The 18285-nt window shown below is 43.7% G+C and overlaps 1 pseudogene; it reads left to right on the top strand.

Annotated features, from left to right (window-relative positions):
* The first annotated feature begins 11059 nt into the window (after positions 1–11059).
* LOC150040048 (vinculin pseudogene) lies at positions 11060–16983 on the top strand (annotated as a pseudogene).
* Positions 16984–18285: the final 1302 nt, after the last annotated feature.

The raw sequence follows: 18285 nt of genomic DNA, 5'->3' as shown, positions 1-18285 counted from the left end.
ACTTAGAATATATGTTTGTTTGTTTATTTGAAGTAGGGAAAGGGGGGAAACAACATGATTGGAAGGGGGTGGGTGGAGGGAAACAGGGAGAAACACATGAGAAGGTGTATTAATGTGTGAGAAGACCTGCACCTCCTACTACCTGACAAATGAAATTTAAAAAGTTTTACAAAACACTTAGATAATATGCTCAAAGTGGGTGTCAGTAATTCTCTAACAGGCACGTTGTGACTGATCAATTTGTTTCTGAAGATTAAGGCCTTTTATGTCATTCCAAAGAGGCAGAATGGGCTAAGTAGTGAAGACAAGTAGGACTTAAATCCTGGTTGCAGCCAGCAAGTCTCTTTGTAAACAAGGGTGTGCTATTGGATGACTCTTCTGTTTTGGTTTTATTGTTCTTTTTTTAATGTCGGGAGAATGTAAAGATGGATTACAGTTATATTCGTCAGGTAGTAGGTGCATTACTTCTCATATAATTGTACCCCTTCTCATGCTTTTGTCCCCTCCTCCACCTCCCAGTCCTCTCTTTTCCCCCCTTCCCTTCCCTGTTTCAAATAAACAAATAAATGTGTATACAATATACCAGGTAGCAAGTCACAGACAGTAACAACATGAGAAAAACCATAAGGGCAAAAAAACGAGAAGAGAAATAACATAGTACATTAAGAACTACAATCACATACTGTAAGCCCTAAAAGAAAATGTAATGACTTTTTTTCCTGTCCTTAGACTTTATTTAACACGAGCTGACCTGGACAATCCACATAAAGAAAAGACATGGAACATATATCGTCCAGACTTTGCTGTAGATATATTCTTTGAAGAAGTCTTTCAGTGACAAACACACTATATACCCATCACAGTTTAACTTTTCTGTATGTTTATTAAATAAATTATATATTGGTAATAGTAACCTCTCTTCAGAGTGTGTATGTTTCTATGAACTCATCAATGCATGTATACATATGTACATACATCATAATCTTGAATTGGCTAGTTTATGAATTTACCAATTGTATGTCTCCACAACTACTGGCCTTCTTCTCTCAACTCATTTTCTTTCTTCCCTTTGTATCCATTTTTCAGAATTGCTGGAGTGGTGGCTCACTCCTGTAATCCTAGCTACACAAGAGGATGAGATCTGAGGATCTGGGTTCAAAGCCAGCCAGGGTACTAAAGACCATGAGACTCTTATCTCCAATTAACCACTAGGAAAACCGGAAGTGGCCCCTGGCTCAAGGGCCAGGGCAATAGCCTTGAGCTGAAGAGCAAAGGGATAGTGCCCAGGCCCAGAGTTCAAACCCCATGACCAGCAGAAAAATAAAAAGTACTGCTAGAAAAATATGCATATAATTTACATCATTCTACCTCTAATACTCTATAGTGAAAATAATTTATTTCCAATACACTATGTTACAAGCTCTTTAAATTTTAAAAAGAGTTTTCAGGTAAGATAGGTATTTAGAACTGCTTATGTTCCAGCAGTAACCCTCTTGGGAATTTATCCAAAAGACTGAAAGTCAGTATACAATAAAGATATATATATATATATATATATGTATACCTCCATGTTCTTTGATGCACTAATTACTATACAACCATGTTATGGAAACAGCTCAGATGCCCTACATCAGATTGATCCAGAGAGAGAGGAAGGGTGAGGAATTTTATATCAAAATGGACCTAGGTAACTTGAGAAATGGAAAAGATTGGGAGAAATTGGGAAAAATGTTTGAAGGCGTGGCATGGATCAACATGCATTGCACTCAGAAAGTGACATGTTCAATTGAAACCACTAATTAAATATAATGTACTAATTAAATGTAATGCAGAAAAGATTTTCCAAAGATGTTTCAACTGGGAGATAATGCCTCATGCCTGTAATCCTAGCTATTCAGAAGGCTAAGATTTGAGGATCACAGTTCAAAGACTGCCTGGTCAGAAATGTATGTGATTCAGATGTCCAGTTAATCACGTCCCCAAAAAAGTAAGAAGTGGATTAAGTGGTAGAACACTACACTGGAGCCAAAAAGCTCATCACAGTGCCCGGCCCTGAGTTCAAGCACACAATGGGCACATACCCAGGTACATTCCCACATGTATGGGCTCTCCCCCTCTCTCTCCCTCTTTCTCTCTCTCTCTCCCTCTTTCTCTCTCTCTCTCTCTCTCACACACACACACATACATACATATGCACACGTGCACACACAAATTTTAAAAAGGAAAATAGACTTTTCAATATCATAGAAGAGCAAAGTTATTAGTATACTTCCGTAGCTACTTTAGAGAGTTATTCATGATAATTCTAAAAATAGTAACATTTATGGAGTCCAATCATAATAAATCGCACTGCTTAGAAGCACTTCAATAGTAAATTCATTTAGTCCTCATAATTCAAGTGCTATCATTACTTCTATTTTCCTGGGAAATTAGAAGTTTGGACAATTAGATATATCAAAAAATTAGTAAAGTAGCAAATTCAGGATTTACACCCAACATAGTAATCTAATACCTTGGATAGCACGCCAGTAAGGGAATAGCTTTCTCTATTTTTTCTTATTCACTTGGTATCATAATGATGGACAGTTGTGGAGCAAAAACCAAGAGAATCAAACAGGCAAATCAGAAATGATATTATTGAATTTTTCACATAAATTTCCACTAGAAATGTCTTCCTCCATTTCTGCTAAGTATCTTAAGAAATTGTGTGTGTGTGTGTGTGTGTGTGTGTGTTTAAATTTGTCTTCTGTTGCTAACTGCAGAAAGGAACTTAAATGACATAAATAAAAAACATACTTTTATTTCTAAATTGTTGCTATGGACTACAGTATAAAATTAAAATTGTGGGCTGGGAAGGTGGCTTAGTTGTAGATTGCTTGCCTAGCATGTAAAGCCCTGGGTTGGAATTCCCAGTATCACACATACATGCAAAAAGCTGGGAAGTTGCAGAGAGCTAACCTTGAGTAAAAAGAAGCTCAGAGACAGTGCTCAGGCACTAAGTTCAAGCCCCAGGACTGGCAAAAAAAAACATTATTTATTTATTTATTCATTGATTTACTTTTGTCTTCCTGCCTCAGGTTTATTGGTAGAATTGCCACAGGCCACACCCCACCCTCTAGATGGCAGCCAGGGAGCCACAGCAGTTCACCTGTCATCACACTGGCAGACAAAGGTCTTCTCTGTGGGGCCTTCACATGGCCTCCAGCTTAGAGGCTGGAGTCAGCGCACCCTTAGGAGGCTGTGGCCTGAGCACCCTTAGGAGCTGGGGCCTGGGCCTTAGCTGGCATTGCAGCTGGAGTCTGGGCCTTGGGTTGTGCCCTAGCCAAGGCCTGGGCCCTGGCCTTGGGCCAGGTGAGCCTAAGACCTTTGGAAATGTAGGAATGGATGCAATTCCCAAGCTTGGGGTGGGCGATGTAGGCAAGTTGCTGGAGCTTGCTGGTAGCCTGCTGTGGAACTTGTGTTTGTTGCTTTGGGCTTCTCAGGGTCTGATGGCATTGGGCCACGTTCTCATGGCCTTGGCATCGTTGGCCTTCATCTTCTTAAAGCCCTTCTTGTTGTGCTCCTTAGCAACACGCATGTTCCTCAGGAACTTGGGGTCCTCCCCTTCAGAGATGCGTATCTTTGTGATCTGGGTGTCCTGACGCCATTTCTGTGCCATTTCCTGGACTGTTGTGTGCAGTGTGGTTCTTGGACGTGGCCATGTCTATCTGAACCGCTAACCCGCCGGAGCTGATGCACCTGGACTCAGGAGGGAAAATTTGTTGTTTAAAATTAAATTTTGTACAAGTTTCTCGTTAGGTGAAAAGACAACAATAGTAATTTATACAGCAGCCCAAAGAACTGAGCTGAGGGACACGAGAATATATCATGATTCCTGGCAGCTGCTCAGCGGGCTCAGCTATGAAGACCACAGTGGATAGCCAGCCCGGAGAGATGACCCTGAGAGCCTGACTGCCAATAAACCATGAAAGGGCGATAGGAAAGCTGTGACTCATGTCGTACAGCACCAGCATTGAGCAAAAACAGCTAAAGGAAAATACATTCATCCAGTACCAGCACAAACACACACAAAAACTTAAAATTTAAAATATACCTAGAAGTAAACCAGGGTGGTGGTTAATAGCCTGTGATCTGGAACTAGACTGCCATGTTTGATCTCAGTCTTCCCTGCTGGCCTCTCTCACTCAAATTCACTGGGCCCCTAACTCTGCTATTAACAGTTGACAGTAACAGATCCTATTCCATTTGCAAGGCCCTTGAAACTGTTGGCTCAAGCAAGTGCTCCTTATGTTAGCTGCTGTTCCTATTTGCACAGTATACTTAGACACAAGTGAAGCTATTAGATAGCAAGATACTCTAGGTTTATGGCTACTGTCTAGACTGTAGACCAAACCTAAGTTAATTCTGTTGAAAAGTGAATTGTTCATTCTGAAGACACGGTCCAGATTTCAGGGTCTCCTCCAAGGAGCTGAATCCAATATAAGAGCACAAGAGTCCTTATTGCAAGCTCGAGCCTGGACTCAAGACTGACACTGACACAGCAGGTCTGAATTGAGAGGCCTGACTTCCTGTTGTACACGGTTTCTATAGGGTTAGCTCACAGGGTTGATGTATTATTAATTGATTGGCTACTGCTAGGGGATATGTGCCGAGCTGCAGGGCAGCTGAAGGGCAGCTGGCCAGGGTATCTCAATGGTTATCACAGGATGTTTCGATGGTTATTTTATCCTGGGGCCTCAAATCACCGGGAGTAGGCTGTAATTTATTACTTTCTTTGAAACTGCTATCTCTGCTGGTTTAGAGTTAGTTCAGAGTGACCTTCCGGTGGGGCCTGCTAAAAAATACCTTTTTGCTGAAGTTCATACAACTTCAATATTAACTTAGGCTTCCCAGTGGTACACTGACACAGCCTCTGCTTAGCAAGTGCTGGGTCTTAGGTTTGATCCCCAGCACCAGGCACACATACACACACAAATACTTCTTGGAAATGTCCCTTTCAGACAACCTTCCCATAAGTATCACGTTTAGACTCCTACTGGCCTTTGGTAAAGTCATGATTGGCATTTACTAACATCTGACCAAATCTGAGCCCCAGTACCTGACACCTATAATCCTGGCTACTTAGTATGTGGAGCTGAGAGGATCAAGGTTCAAAGCCAATCAAGGCAGAGAAATCCATCAAACTTTTTTCTGCAGTAAACCACATAAAAAAAATCAAAAGTAGACCTGTGCTTAAGCGATAGAGCATCAGCCTTGCACAAAATAGCTAAGCAACAGCACGCAATCCGTGAGTTCAAACCCAGTATCATCAACATACACACACACACACACACACACACACACACACACACACATGCACTCTCGCACACAGGCACCACAAACCACCAGTTTATTCACACAAAATTGCATAGAATGCATGCAATTGATAGAATAAGATTTTATTCATGTGCTAATTCCAAGAACTAGACATACTTTGATTACTGTGCTGTTAACACAATCCTCTTGCATTACTCATCACCCATTGTCTTGCCTGTCTGGCCAGCTGCAAAGAGCCAAAGTTGGCAGTTGGAAGGGGAGCTCCTGTCACAGGTAGTGGGGTTGGAGAGAGGCCAAAGTCAGAGGAGCTAGACAGCAGGAGGACTAGTGGTAGGCAATTATAGTAGTGGGGAGTGTTGTGCTTTATTTAATTTTTGTTATGTTTTGGTGTGTGTGTGTGTGTGTGTGTGTGTGTGTGTGTGTTTGTATTTGCCTGTGAGACTGTCCTGGGATTTGAACTCAGGGCGCGGGCATTAAACTTATACTTTTTTTGGTTCAAGTTTTGTTCTTTGTGCCTAAAGCCACAAATCCACTTGTAGATTTTTGGTTGTTTCTTGGAGATAAGAGTCTCACTGACTCAGTACCAGCTTTCAGTCACAGTCGTCATATCTCAGCCTCCTGAGTAGCTAGGAGTAGTGGCAAGAGACACAACAACCTGGCTATCTGAAGTTTTAACAAGGACTACCTCGTGTAGTTTTCCTCAGAAAGACTACAATGTGGCAACTGGGAAATCCATATTAGACATTTGGAAACTGAGGCTCAGAGGAGGGAAGTTCCAACCCAGGGGGCACTGCCACATAGGCACTCATAGCTTTGCTTCTCTGAAGTCCTGTCTGTGGCTTTCTGACCAGGCTCTTGATTGAGCTATGGGTTTCTGTTGCTGCACACCCTCTTGTGGGGTGTCCCCTGAACACTGAGGACACTGGGGTGGGATCATCCTCTGGGATGTTCCTCATGAGCCCCACTGTGTGTGCAACGTCAGCCAGGGCCACCACCTTCTTCATGCCAGAAGTACCTACTCCCACGTGCAGTAGCCAAAATGTACTGTCTAGAAGCCCCCCCTGCTTCTGCAGTCAGGGCAGTCCGCTGCCCTGGCATCTGGTGAACACCACACATTAGCCTACCTTCCTGGGGTGGCCACACAACAGCCCAGGGGAGAAAGAAGTGCTCTCCCTTCTGCTTATCCATGCTACACTGACAATATTTGCTCTCCTGGGTGCCAGGGATCAATAATCCTAACTACACAGGGGGCTGAGATCTGAGGATTGTGGTTGGAAGCCAATCCAGGTAGAAACACCAGTCCATGAGACTTACATGTAATCAACCACAAAAAACCACATGTAGAACTGTGGCACAAGTACTAAAGCACACTCCCCTTGAAAGATAAAGCAAAAGAACAATGCCAAAGGCCTGAGTTCAAGCCTCAGTATTACCAAAATCATAAATAGGGAGAGAGCAAGACAAGTACTATGTGTCTTGCCTATAATCCTAGCTACTTTTGCAACTTAACACCTTTGTATCTCAGCTTTATAAAAGCAATAAAAATTTTTATAAATGCTCTCTAAAAGGATGATGGAGAGGAGGGTAGTGACAGGAGGCAGAGGTCAGCTGTGTGTGGGTCTGGCAGATCCCTGTGCGGTGCTCAGGTGCTGTGTTTTCTTTGCCCAAAGTAGAGGGGGACCCCCTTAGCATAGGGCAAAATGCTAGGTATTGAAGGTCTGTCTTTGGAAGGTTCTAGAGACACTGCAGGGAGCATGTGTGTGATTCTTGGGATTGGATGTGGTGACTGCTGTCCCTCTCTGTTCCAGAGCCTGTGGGCCAATAGCTGTCCTAGCCTCCATGTGCTCTCAGTTGTCCCCAGTGCCACTCAGTCACAAACTCTAAATCCAAGTGAACAGGGAACAAATTTACTAGATCCAAAGCAGATCTTGGTATGTAAGATGCAACCTTTTAGATGTTTTTGCCAGGCTTTGTGAATTCACTGAATGGCCTCCTATCTGGATATCAACTATTCTGTGCTGCATTCTTTCACAATCACCTTTGGGCACCAGGAGGAAATAAAGACTCCCTGAGAAGCATCCTGTGTGGAAACAACAGCCTTAAGATGCGTCTTAGCAGATGAAAACCAATGGCCCAAATCTCAGGAGATAATTTGGTCCCTGTTTTGTTCCTGTAATCAAGTGATAACAACTTCCCTGGAATTCTTCTAGGGACAATGTCTGAGCTCACTAGTGGTCAACCAGGCCACCGTGGGATTTGGGACTATTTTTTGTATGCAAGCTCTTCTCCCTGCCTTCCCCTAAGCCTCCCTATTTAACCTAAAATCCATATCTGTACCTCTGAAGACAGCTGAAGAAGTAGTGCTATCTTCCTAAGCCTGCTATAAACTAAATATCCTTTACCCACACTTCACCATATCACTTTATTTGGCTTCTCTAGGAGAGTGGCTGGACCTTTTGTGGGTAGGACTCCTTGATTTGATGGCTGGAGTCTAAAGTCCCAGTTTCAGGTATAATAATGGTGCAGACAGTTTCATACTGGGTTTCTGATTTCAAAACTGGGCCCATATGGTTCTTCCTCTCATTAACCAAGAAGATAACAAGGACTTTCAATTAGTCCAGCACAAGGTGGCTCACGCCTGTAATTTAGCTACACAGGAAGCTGAGATGTGAGAATCAAGGTCCAGAGCCAGCCTGGGCAATCAAATCCAAGAGAACCTTATCTCCAGTCTTCCAGAAAAAAAGACAGAAGTGGAGCTTTGGCTTATAAGTTTTCTGCTTCAAGTAGAAATAGTTAAGGGAGAGCATAAGGCTCTGCTTAAAACCCTAGTACGAACACACACAGTCATGTACATATGCACATATGGAGGCACACACACACAGAAACACACACACACACACACACACACACACACACACACCACACACAAAGATTTCATAAAAAATAATAGCAAACTGATCACCAGGAAAAAGAGACAAGAGGCTGCTTTTTTTTTCCTTTCCTCTTTCTCTTTTTTTTTCTCGTATGTCAGCATGCTTGACCTCAAGGCCTGGGCCTTCTGTCTAAGCTTTTCATTCAAGGCAGGCATCCCACCACTTTGAGTCATAATGCTACTTCCAATTTTCCAGTGTTTAATTGGATGTTAGAAACTGAAAGGTTTTCCAGCTTGAGCAGACTTGGAATTGCAGTCCTCAGTCTCCTGTGCAGCTGAGATAACAGGCGTGAACTACTGGCCTCTCACATTTTTTATTCCCCTTTCTTTTCATCCGGTGTTCTCATTCTATATCCTTGGAAGAATGGGGGGAGGAATGGTGGGAGAAATGCAGCAGTGGTATTCTCTGGATATTATATTGAAAATAATCTCTAAAACTTGTAGGTGGGAGCTGGGCACCAGTGGTTCTAAACTATAATCCTGGCTTCTCAGGAGGCTGAGATCTGAGGATCATGATTCAAAGCCATCACTGGCAAGAAAGTCTGTGAACTCTTATTTCCAATAACAATTCAGGAAAAGCTGGAAGTGATGCTGTGGCTCAAGTGTAGAATACTAGCCGTGAGCACAGAGAGGCTCAGGGACAAAGCTCAGACCCTGAGGGCAAGCCTCAGGACTGGCAAAAACCAAAAACTTGTGGGTGGGAATAGAGGAAAAAACTGGGAGATAGTGAGGAAATGGATGCCACTGTTTCAACATCAATATACACATGACCTGACTGTTGACATAATCCCGCTGCATATCATCTTTCTATAATCAGTAAGAAAAATAAAAGAATGTAAATTGAATTTTAAAAATTTATAGCTGTTCAATTGCCTATAACGTGTAGCTTTATGACCTCTCTGCATTCCCTCCCCCATCACTCAGCTTCCCTCAGTAAAAGAGGGTTTTCTTTTCTATTCCCCCTCCAGAGCTTTAAAATCTGCCAGAATCCTTGGGCCCCATTGTTTCTAGTCCAAGTCTCTGTCTCCTCAAAGGCCTGGGTCTGGCTAGCCCAGAGATACCTGTGCTCACAAATGGCTCTGGGCCAGAGCACCCAGAGTTCCCTGGGCCAACCTATTCTTATTAACCCAGGGAAGCTGTGTTTAATGTTTGCTGTTATGGTCTTGTGGTCTAGGTCTCTCCTAGGCCCTGGATTGGAGGAGGGCTCTCTGAGCACCAAGCAACAGAGCAAAGTTGGGAGCATCTGAAGCTAAGAAATAATGGGTAAGGTACCATCTTCTCAACACCATACCCTAAAGCTACTACAAGCAAACTGGACTACTAGTGGCTGAGCAGTAAAGGAAGGAACCCAGAGACAACAGTAAGGTAGATATTACAGGCAATTAAAAGGCTGTTTTGTATTCTATTTTATTTTTTGCCCAAGGCCTGGTATTTGAACTCAGGGCCTCATGTTCTCCCTTACCTATTTACACTCAAGGCTGCCACTCTACACCCTGACCCACAGCAATTTCCTGCTTTGTTTCTGGTCAATTGGATATCAGAGTTCAGAGGCTTTTTTGCTTGGCCTGCCTCAAATTGCAATCCCAGTCTTCAGCCTACTGAGTAGCTACGACTGCAGGCCTGAGCAACCATCTTCTGATGATTTTCTGTTTTTGTTTCTGTTTTTTTCATGGGCCTTTCTCTTGAGAAGGGGACATAATTCACCAACAGTTTATTGATTTAACATAGCTTAGCAGAATTAACACAGTTCCTGTATTCTAGTTCTAACTTGCCGAATTTTAGCCTGCCTATCCAGTGCACATGCTGGACCCACCACTCTGACATCTCTTAGTTTCTAAGTTAAACAGGGCCTGCCAGTCAGTTGGTAGATGCAGTTCCCAGTCCTGTCATGGTATGAGCTATGGGGCCCCATCAGTCCTCATCAGTCCTCTCGGCTCAAGAGTAGCTCCTGTAGAGCAAAGATCCTCAAACCACAGTCTTGGTTAAGGCCAGAAGAATTGCTGACCCTCATTTTTGGTCTTTTGGTTATATTGGGCATTGGCTGTTCCTCTCTGGCCCAAACTCCTTCTTGTTTATTTTGCTTGGTTAGGGCCCAGAAAAGTCTCTTTTCAATTAGTTGTGCCCAGGGGTGTGCTGGGTTCTTACCTTTTCTCCTATGGCAAGGTGTCTGGTTCTTAGCCATTTGCAATTACTCTATCCCGTGTGCCTGGATGCTGGCAGTTTCCATCGTTACTGCCCCATTCCCTGTTCTAGTGGTTTTATCTCTTATGGCCATATGCCTTTAGATACAAGTTGGCATTAACAATATACTTCTAGAAGTAGTTTAGCTACATTTCATCCCATTGTTCTTTCATTCTAATCATATTCATTATATTAGTATGTTCACATCATATTCATCTAGTATTTTCATAACATATTCATTATTCTAGTATTTTCCCATCATATTCATTATGTTAGTATTTTCACATTATTACCCCCTGTTCTACCTTCATATCTTTATGGTCAAAACAGCCTTGAACTCAAGGCCTGGACCCTGTTCCTGAGCTTTTTCAAACAAGGCTAGTGCTGTACCACTTTCTGTCACAGCACCACTTACTGTTTTCTGATGGGTAATCGGAGAGATGAGTTTTTATTGACATAATTGCCAAGGTTGACTTGGAAGTCCAGTGCTCAGATCTCAGCTTTTCAAGAAGCAAGGATTACAGGTGCATTTGCTGCCTGTTTATTAATTGTAATCTTCAGACATCCAAGCCTATACATCTGGTATTTTAGCCTTTTTTTTTAGGGGAAACCTAGGACTCACCTGGGGACATGAGTGAGCACATGGTGATGGCCAAAATCGGGACAGGAGTCCAAGGTGACCAGAGGGGTCCAGCCAGGTTAGGAGTCAGGCACAGACAAATTGGTCCTCTATGCCGAGGACGTGCCATGCTTCCTGGGCCACATGTTCTGGTCATCTGAGACATCACAGGAATCCAGCATGCTCCTGGCCACTGTGTGTGTGTGTGTGTGTGTGTGTGTGTGTGTGTGTGTGTGTGTGTGTGTGTGTGTGTGTGTGATTATTGGTCCTTAAACTCAGGGCCTGTGACCTAGTCTTTGGAGAAAAATTAAGAAAGATGAGCAAGCAAGAAGGAAGGAAAGCAGGCAAGTGGGAGCTCCAGTGGTAGAGAAGTACCCTGGCTACCACGGCCCCCACTCCGGGGCCAGGGCCAGGGGGACCTGCCGGGGCCCCGGCAGCAAACCAGGGTTCACAGATTGGGGTTCCTGAAATAAGGGGCAAGGACTAGGAAAAAATAGAAGAGAGACAGACACACCAGGTCCGGGATGTCTGCAGTCCAGGTAAAGACTGCCCCATTTATTTTCCACTCCAGCTTCTTCCCATCTTCAGACCCAGGGAACTTCCAGGTGTTACATTCATATGGTAATTCTCAGGTCATTTAAACAGAATAAGGCCAGAAAACAATAAGGCAATAAAGCCATTGTCTGATGCAAATCAAGGTTCAGTTTGATTCCACTCTGGCTCCCAACAGGGACCCATGTGGGGTTCTGCACTTCACATAGGACAAGGAAGGCCATAGGCCTGAGGGGCCCTGAGGAACTGAACTTTGCCTGGTCCTACCTTGTGTAGAAGGGAGCAGCGTGACAGGGAAGACAGGGCATCCTCCCAAAGCTCCCAAGCACATCCACTATCCAGAGAGCAGAGCAAGGAGGTTTCCAGTCAAGGAACCCAAGGCCTCATCTCCCACCCTGCCCTGTGCTGAGTGGGTGTGCCCCAGAGTGTAGAATCAGTAAGGCCCAACATGTAGTTTGGAATGAACAGATAGGTCTTTCCCAATGCAGAGTAAGTTCTGTTGGTCGGCACCCCAAATCACCATAAGGCAGGAATTCCCAAATTGTTCAATTGCAATGAGATATTGTGCATGGATATATGATGGTAAGAAGCAGTGCTATGGGCTGAGGCAGAGATGTGTGGTAAAGACCACCCAGCATACACAGGCCCTGGTAGGTCCTCAGCACTGCCAAAAATTGAACTATGTAACCCATCTATACATTACCCGACAATAAAAATGAAAATAAAAACGGAACTAAAAAACCAAAGGCAAACTGTATGTTAATTTCGGCACTTACTGTTTTGTTAAGTATATTTGAGGTTAATGAACATGTTCATTCATGTGTTCATCCATCCATCCATCCCACATAACCATCCCTCCACCTATCCTTCCATGTCACTCAACCATTCATCCATCTCTCCAACATCCGTCTTTCTACACATTCGTTTGTCAAAGACATGTCACAAATACATAAGAGATAATAAGAGCTACCCAGGTAGATGCAGAAAAGGGAACAATCTGTGTTATTTAACATGATAGCCACCAGACACAGATATCTGTGTCAGTACATTTCAATTGGTTCAGATGTGATCAAATGAAAAGTTACCACTAGCCACATTCCTAGAACCTAAAGTCACATGAGACTTCTAGGATGTACAGTATAGAACATTTCTGCTATCACAGAAGGTCAACTAAAGAATTGGACAAAATACGAACTTATTCAATTTAGACTATTGGAAATAATCTCAGAAAGTATCTAATAGTTACATTACTTTCTCCAGTAACCCTTCTATTAATTACAATAAAAAATAACTGTCACTAAGTCCCAAATGATGATCTAAAGAACCATTAGTAAAATTATATTATTACGGTAGTTTCTTCTAAATATCAGATGGTCATATTATAGACTCATTCAGACTGTTGAAAATCAAATGAATATTATACTTGTATGCATTTTTCAAAATGGTAATTCTCCACTTGTTCCAATCAGTTGAATTTACTGAGCTAGGGAATAGTGGGAACATGAGGGGAAATGGTGGTTGTCTTGATAATTGCATTGCTCTAATAGTAGACCTGAGTGAGAAAACTGTATTTGAAAAGTAAAAGTCTGTCATATGGTTCTGGAGGCTGCAGGGTCACAGCCCAAGGCTGTGTATCCAATGAGGACAGATGCATATCCCACGTGGGTAGTGGATAGAGAGGCAGTGAGGAAGGGAAGGAACCCAACTTACATTTTCAGGAGGAACTCATTCTTAAGGTCCTTCAGCTGTAGCACTGGCATTTGCTCATTCTTTAAAGGACCAGCTGCCTAGGGTAGTTTACCAATTTATGCCTAGCATATGTGGACTCAAATGTGTTCAGAAAAGGGCTTGGCATTGAGGTAGAAATACACGAAAACACGACAGAAAACTACCTGTTATTCACACATACTGCAGGCGAGTGATAACCTTACAAAACAGAGGACATCAGAAAGGTTTTCCATAAGCAGGGGAGAATTAACCCTCAATAAACCCTGTCCTGAAATAGCTAACAATTTATAAAACCAAGAGAAAGAGATCCGGAAGTTTGGCCTTGTGGTAGAGTGCTTGCCCGCCATGCACGAAGGCCTGGGTTTGATTCATAGGTACCACATACATAGTGAAAGCCAGAAGTGCTATTGTGGCTTAAGTGGTGGGGAGACGGCCTTGAGAAAGCCATCATGTTCAAGCCCCATGACTGGCAAAAACAAAAACAAAAACAAAAAACGAAACAGCAAAGCCAAACAAAATAAACAAACACAAATCCTAAGAGTAGGAATCAATTTGTTTATAAGTGACTAAAATGTTTCCACAATTAGAGCTAAAAGGAGCAAATTATGTAGTACTCATATAAATGATATAAATCATAGAGAAAGTTGGTAAGAATTACTAAAGTTACCCATGTGTTAACCTCCTGTGTCTTATCTGAGTAGTCCTAACTGTAAGTGATACATTTTCCTTTGACATTGGGGTGAACTTAATAAAAGAAAGAAATCACATGCTGATACACCTGGTTGCCAGTAGCTCATAGGTATAATCCTAGATACACAGGAGACTCAGAGGTTTAGGGTTCATAGCTACCCGAGACAGGTAAATACTTAACCAGTAAAAAGGAAGAAAGTGGAGGGTCAAGTGTAGTGATACAAAACCAGTCATAATCAAATGCCAAGCATTTGAGCCTCAGATTTCTAGCCTTACTATACACAGACACACACATACAGACGTTACCAGATTCCCCACACTACTAAGCCTAATTAGCTTTCTATCATATTCATACTGTATATGCTATATGTACTTGGCTTCATTGGATTGCCTCCATTTTGATGAAGCTCAGTATTAAGTGTAAAATAAATGTATGCCATCATCAATTAAAATGTGATACGCAAATCACTACACTTCTAGTAGGAGAGATAAAATTTAAAAAGCCAAAACCACATGGGATCACCAAGGAATAGAGCAAGGACTGGATGTGCTCACAGCAAAGGTGGAAAACGCAGCCCGCAAGTTGGAAGCCATGACAAACTCGAAGCAGAGCATTGCGAAGAAGATCGATGCTGCTCAGAATTGGCTTGCAGATCCAAATGGTGGACCCGAAGGGGAAGAACAGATTCGAGGGGCTTTGGCTGAAGCTTGGAAAATAGCCGAATTGTGTGATGATCCAAAAGAGAGAGATGACATTCTGCGTTCCCTTGGAGAAATAGCTGCTCTGACTTCTAAATTAGCAGATTTACGAAGACAGGGTAAAGGAGATTCACCAGAAGCTAGAGCACTGGCCAAACAGGTAGCTACGGCCTTGCAGAACCTGCAGACCAAAACCAACAAGGCTGTGGCCAACAGCAGACCTGCCAAGGCAGCTGTCCACCTGGAGGGCAAGATTGAGCAAGCCCAGCGGTGGATTGACAATCCCACAGTGGATGACCGGGGAGTCGGTCAGGCTGCCATCCGGGGGCTTGTAGCTGAAGGGCATCGTCTGGCTAATGTGATGATGGGACCTTATCGCCAAGATCTTCTGGCTAAGTGTGACCACGTGGATCAGCTGACAGCTCAGCTGGCTGACCTGGCTTCTCGAGGGGAAGGGGAGAGTCCTCAGGCCAGAGCACTTGCATCACAGCTTCAAGACTCTTTAAAGGATCTGAAAGCCCAGATGCAGGAATCCATGACTCAGGAAGTGTCAGATATTTTCAGTGATACCACAACTCCCATCAAGCTTTTGGCAGTGGCAGCTACTGCCCCTCCTGATACTCCTAATAGGGAAGAGGTATTTGATGAGAGAGCATCGAACTTTGAGAACCATTCAGGAAGGCTTGGAGCCACAGCAGAGAAGGCAGCTGCTGTTGGTACTGCTAATAAATCAACAGTGGAAGGCATTCAGGCATCAGTGAAGACAGCCCGAGAACTCACACCCCAGGTTGTATCTGCTGCTCGCATCTTACTTAGGAACCCTGGAAAACAAGCTGCTTATGAACATTTTGAGACTATGAAGAACCAGTGGATTGATAATGTTGAAAAAATGACAGGGCTGGTTGACGAAGCGATTGATACCAAATCTCTCTTGGATGCTTCTGAAGAAGCCATCAAGAAGGACCTGGACAAGTGTAAGGTAGCCATGGCCAACATTCAGCCACAGATGCTGGTCGCTGGAGCAACCAGTATTGCTCGTCGGGCAAACCGAATCCTGCTGGTTGCTAAGAGGGAGGTGGAGAACTCTGAGGATCCCAAGTTCCGTGAGGCTGTCAAAGCCGCCTCTGATGAACTGAGCAAAACAATCTCTCCGATGGTGATGGATGCCAAGGCTGTGGCTGGAAACATCTCTGACCCTGGCCTGCAAAAGAGCTTCCTGGATTCAGGATATCGGATCCTGGGAGCTGTGGCCAAGGTCAGAGAAGCGTTCCAACCTCAGGAACCTGACTTCCCACCGCCTCCACCAGACCTTGAACAGCTCCGTCTAACAGATGAACTTGCTCCTCCCAAACCACCACTGCCTGAGGGTGAAGTCCCTCCACCCAGACCCCACCTCCAGAGGAAAAGGATGAAGAGTTCCCCGAGCAGAAAGCTGGGGAGGTGATTAACCAGCCAATGATGATGGCCGCCAGACAGCTCCATGATGAAGCTGGTAAATGGTCCAGCAAGGGCAATGACATCATTGCAGCAGCCAAGCACATGGCTCTACTGATGGCTGAAATGTCTCGGCTGGTAAGAGGGGGCAGTGGTACCAAGCGGGCACTCATCCAGTGTGCCAAGGACATCGCCAAGGCCTCAGATGAGGTCACCCGGTTGGCCAAGGAGGTTGCCAAGCAGTGCACAGATAAGCGGATTAGAACCAATCTCTTACAGGTATGTGAGCGAATCCCAACTATAAGTACCCAGCTGAAAATCCTGTCCACAGTGAAGGCCACCATGTTGGGCCGGACCAACATCAGTGACGAGAAGTCTGAGCAGGCCACAGAGATGCTGCTTCACAATGCCCAGAACCTCATGCAGTCTGTGAAGGAGACTGTGCGAGAGGCAGAGGCTGCTTCAATCAAAATCCGAACAGATGCTGGATTTACACTGCGCTGGGTCAGAAAAACTCCCTGGTACCAGTAGGCACCTAACCAAACCTGGCTGTACAGAAATCCCAACTAAAGAAGAGAATAATCTGAATTCCAGAAGTCATCCAGAAAGGCTGGGGATAGAAAGCCACATCCTAGCCTGGTACTTCAGAAAGAAATAGGGGCCCTCTTTATATTAGAAAACATTTGTATGCTTTTGCCATGCACACTTTGAAACATGTTTCCACGTATACCTTGTATTCCCAAACACAGTTGTAGTTGTGCACACACTCTCCCAATAGGCAGACTGTTCTAGCCTATGAATTTCATGTAAACTCAGAATCTAAGGATGAACACTAGCCAGAAACCCTGCTCTGTCCCTACTCATTGTGGCCATTTCCTTATGTCTCCCATTCACTGGCTCTCATTTTCCTCTGTAAATTCCCAAGACCTAGGGCCCAAGCAAGTCAGTTAAGAAAATCATTGTGCGTCCAGAAATTGTTTTAGGTTTTCTGTGTTGCTGCTGACCTCGCCTATTTTTCTTAGGCTGTGCTGCCTTCATCCTTTTCTAAAGTTGGTTTCACTGCTGCAGGAAAAAGTGGCCTGTTGAGGAGTCTGGCATATATACCCCAGATTCATTTCCTATCTCTCCACATTTAATCCTTCTAGTTTCCCACTAAAATAATATCCAAGTCAGGAGGAAATCCCAGAATCACATGGTTCTGTTTTTTGCTTTTTTTTAAAACCAAGTCCCAGAGCAGTGTCTATAGTAGGGAAACTTCCAATCCCATCTCCTTCCGAGGTAACTGTCCCACAAACACTGAGTGTCTGGTGCTCTCTGCCACTGGAGGGGCAGAGGAGCGAAGGGTGTGGTTGTGCCCATCCTCCCAGAGGGCCACTCCCGGGGCTCTATGCTTTGTCACTGCCTGCAGAGGCCTGTGCTAGGCTTTACTGTTCACAGCTCATAACTGTTTTTTCTTTCCTTTTTTTTTTCCTGAGCTGAAATGCTGCATTTAATTTTTAATCAAATCATGGTATTTGATGTTAGGCCTTTGTTGTCTTCTATTATCCCTTACTAAATAAGCTTTTAAAGATACCTAGGTGTGTGCTTGTCAGTAATTTTTTTTTGAGATTGGGGTTCTTATATTGCCAGTGCTGGTCTTGAACTCTTGTACTCAAGTGATCCTCCTGAGTTAGCCCCCCAGATAGCTGGGACTACAGGTGCACACCACCATTCCTAACTGTCTTACCATTTTAGAAGATTCTTTCTCCTTTTGAAATTCAGCCCTAAGAATTAGTACGTGGTCTCCAAGAGCATTTAATGGAAAGGTATCCTTTTTTGAAGGACACTTTCTATCTAAGGAAAAGTGGTATTTACAGACTAGAATTCTGGTGCTGCTGTAGATAATCGATGAGAAATGCTCTACAGTTCCTACCTCCCTTCTACCAAGTAAAAGCCGAGTCCCTACAATTCTTCAGGAGAATAATGAGTTTCTCTCCTAAATACAATTGTTCAGAGACTAATGAGTTTATTTTAACTACCACCATAGTAGTTTCCTTTTAGGCAAAGTCAGATGGAAGGTAACTTTTCCTTTTTCTTACACTCTCATTGCTAAGCATTCCCCTGCACATAAAATTATATTTATTCCCAAACCCAG

The sequence above is a fragment of the Megascapheus bottae genome, unplaced genomic scaffold, assembly GCF_031878675.1.
Source record: "Megascapheus bottae isolate mThoBot1 unplaced genomic scaffold, mThoBot2.hap1 HAP1_SCAFFOLD_87, whole genome shotgun sequence".
Lineage (NCBI taxonomy): Eukaryota > Metazoa > Chordata > Mammalia > Rodentia > Geomyidae > Megascapheus > Megascapheus bottae.
This window is presented reverse-complemented; position numbering and strand designations above follow the sequence as displayed.